Source organism: Phyllostomus discolor, chromosome 1 (genome assembly GCF_004126475.2).
Source record: "Phyllostomus discolor isolate MPI-MPIP mPhyDis1 chromosome 1, mPhyDis1.pri.v3, whole genome shotgun sequence".
In the NCBI taxonomy this organism is placed as follows: Eukaryota; Metazoa; Chordata; class Mammalia; order Chiroptera; family Phyllostomidae; genus Phyllostomus; species Phyllostomus discolor.
In genome coordinates, this window is record NC_040903.2 from 111836430 (window position 1) to 111840191 (window position 3762).

Sequence of the window (3762 nt, forward strand, 5' to 3'; positions counted from 1 at the left end):
ATCAAAAATTACAAATAAATTATAGAATAATCACCCTTAAGAATCACCTGAAGACTAACTCGACAGAACTCTTATAGGTTTTTTTTTAGTATGTCAAGGGCACTAGGACCAATTATCACTAGCTGCCCAGGTACCAAAAAATTAATCTTCCAAAATCTCTTTTTTTAAAGATTTTGTTTATTTATTTTTTAGAGAGAGAGAAGGGAGGGAGATAGAGAGAAACATCAACGTGTGGTTGCTGAGGGCCATGGCCTGCAACCCAGGCATGTACCCTGACTGGGAATTGAACCTGTGACACTTTGGTTCACAGCCCGCACTCAATCCACTGAGCTACGCCAGCCAGTAATCTTCCGAAATCTCTTGATGTCGATTCCGCACATAGAGCAATCAAGCTGCCTTACATGTGTCACTCATGACAGGAGCCCTTTTTTTCAACAGAACTCTTATAACACACAAGCCATGCTGAGACTGGCAGAAGGGATGGAGATGTGAAACTGGCTTGTCCCATTCCTATATCTGGTGGTTAAGAATTGGGAAGGCTATCTTAGCTATGGAAGTACCCCCTGAGGAGTGAGGGTTACCCAACACCATAACAGACCCTCTATTCCAGGGTTCCAATGATGGAAAAGGAAGTCCCCATAACTCCTGGCTGTGAAAATCAGTGAGGATTCCATCAGGATGAAATGTAGAGCTAGAGTCCCAGTCATTACTCGTAAATGCTCATGCACAGAGTTACTTGCTGATTAAATTACCCTGAGCTCCATTGTTGGGGCTGCAGCTCAAAAAGCATCAGGGGCATATTGGGAGAAACCATATCATCTGGCTTTTGGGGAAAGGGCTTGAGGGACATCCCTCTCCCAGAGAAAAGTGCTGGCAGAGGTTGTTATTCCTTTGCTGAGCCCTCCCCCTACACAAGCTGCACACATAAGCAGAGGCCACATCTGAGTCTTCATCACCTTTGTTAACACAGCTCACCCACCCACTAGTAATTCCCTGAGACCCCACACTACCTAATCCAGGCACCAACCCAAACCTCTTTCAAAAGCTGTTTCTCAGAAGCCACCAACCTCAGCCAATGATGAAGAATCTCCTAAAATCTGCCAAAGGGCTGCAAACCCCCCAAATGAAGCAGAAGGTCTCAGCATGCTCTGTCTTTCCTACTAAGTGTACTTTGGTTCTAGTGTCAGTCGGCCTCAGTTGTAGCATACCATTTCCCAGGTGCCTCCAATTCCAGCATAGTCAGTTACCAACTACATATCACTTTGTAGTGCCTATTAGGTGGCCCTGTGATGGGAATAGACAGTGGCTGACCTGGGCCTACACTGGAACCACTGTCAAGGAGAACCCAAACCAATATACCTAGGAGCTTGATTCAGACAAAACTAGATCACAGGGTAATTTCCCCCACAACTGAAACACCTAGGGTAGTGTTCGCAGTCACCAGAGAGTCCTGCTGAAGCAATCCACACTCCATGGTGTCTGCTCCCTCCTATCAACACAGCTCGTCTAGTATAGTCACAGCCAGTTCTCACAGCCATTCAACCTAAGGGTCAGTAAAACCCAATGATATTCCTGTAGCAATCAAGGTTCACCTTCAACATGAGGACACACAAAACCCCAAAATGGATGTTCCTGGAGTACCTGGCTAAGATGACAAAGAAGTCTAAACCACTGGGACCCACAAAACACCTAACCCACAAAACACCTATTACATAAAACCGCCTTTCCAAGACTAGATCTACCAAGTGAATAGAATCCTGCAGAGAAGGAGGCAGCCAAAATAAGGAAACAAAGAAACATGTCCCAAATAAAAGAACTGGACAGAACTACAGATATAGAACTAAATAAAATGGAGGCAAGCAAGCTACCAGATGCAGAGTTTAAAACATTAGTTATATGAATGATCAATTAACATGGGAAGAGAATAGAGGATCTCAGTGAGAACTTATATTAGAAGATAGAAACCAGTGAAAAGAAAGAGTGAAAAATAAAGAATATAAAAATCTCAAGTGAAGAACTGTATGGAATCAATAACATTAAATAAGACAGGAAATAAAGTCAGCAATTTGGAAGGCAAGGTAGCAGAGAAAAAAAAAACAATGGAAAGAGCAAGCAGAAAAAAAGAACTTTAAAATATCAGAATAGTTTATGGGACCTCTGAGACATCAAAGCATAACAACATTCACATTATAGGGGTACCAGAAGGATAAGAGAAAGATCAAGGAATTGGAAACTCTTTGAAAAAGATAATTAATAAAAACTCCCTTAACCTGGTAAAGAAAATAGAAATAAAAGTCCAGGAAGCACTGAGAGTCCAGAACAAAATGAACCCAAAGAAGCCCATGCCAAGCCATATTATAATTAAAATGCCAACTGTTAAATACAAATTGATAATCTTAAAAGTAGCTATAGAAAAGCAGTTAGGTACTAGTGAGCTTCTGTGAGACTGTCACCTAATTTCTCAAGAAAAACTTTGCAGGCCAGAGGAGATTGGCATTCAATATTCAAAGTGATAAAAAGCTAGAAAATATAACCAAGATTGCTCTGTAGGCAAGGAATCATCTAGAATCAAAGGAGAATTGAAAATCTTCCCAGACAAGAAAATCCTAAAGGAGTTCATCACCACCAAACCAGTATTACAAGAAATATTAAGGAGATTTCTTGAAGGAAGAAAAACATGATTGAAACTATGGATAATAAAATGCCAATAACTAGATTCTTTAAATAATTATTTCAAATATAAATGAGCTAAATGCTCAAATCAAAAAAAATATAAGATGGCTGAATTGAGAAGAAAAATACCTATACATATGACACCAACAAAAGACCCAGTTCAGATTGAAAGACACACACAGAGTGAAAGTATAGAATGGAGAAATATATATTTCATGCAAATGAAAAAAGTTTGAGTAGCAATATTTCTATCAGAAAAAATAGACTTTAAAACAAAGGTTATAAAAAGAGTCAAGAAAATCCATTTTATATACAATATTCAAGATATGAAAGCAACCTGTGTATATCAATAAACAATTGGATAAAAATGATATAATAAATATACAATGGAGTATAGTGTACAAATATATACAATATACTTAGCCATAAAAGAGTGAAATTTTACAACTTGCAACAACACTAATGGATCCAGAGAGTACTGTGGTAGGTTAAATAAGTCAGGCAGAGTAAGACAAATGTCATATGATTTCACTTCTAGTATATGGAATCTAAAAAAAACAAAACAAAACAAACTCATAGAGAATAAATTTATGGTTGACAGGTGGGTGGAGGGTTAGGAATTGGGTCAAAAAGATGAAGGGACTGAGAAATATAAATTGGCAGCTACAACACATTCATGGGAGTGTAAAGTACAACATAGGAAATACAAATATTTATTATGTCAACTGGGTACTAAACTTATGGGATAAATCACTTCATGTTATATAAGTTTCTAAACATTATACTGTATACCTTAAACTAATATATTGATTGTCAACTTTAACTGAAGATTTTTAAATTAATAAAACATATTTTTTTTTCTTCTCTGACTTGCCACTAACTCTCTGGGCCATGTGACTTTAATGGCTACTTGTTGAACAATAAAATTTTCTCTTCCAAAGGACTAATGAGACTACAGAGTCCAGGGCCAGTGAACTCTTTGCCAAGTTGAAGGGTTCTCCTTTTGGGTTTATTAGCAATATAACGATTTTACTATTGATGGGTTCTGTAGTAGTATTAGCACCTCTACTACTGATAACTTCTTATTGA

The 3762-nt window shown here is 38.0% G+C and overlaps 1 pseudogene; it reads right to left on the reverse strand.

The window, feature by feature from the left end:
- Positions 1 to 336: 336 nt before the first annotated feature.
- Positions 337 to 430, reverse strand: LOC114493710 (annotated as a pseudogene).
- Positions 431 to 3762: the final 3332 nt, after the last annotated feature.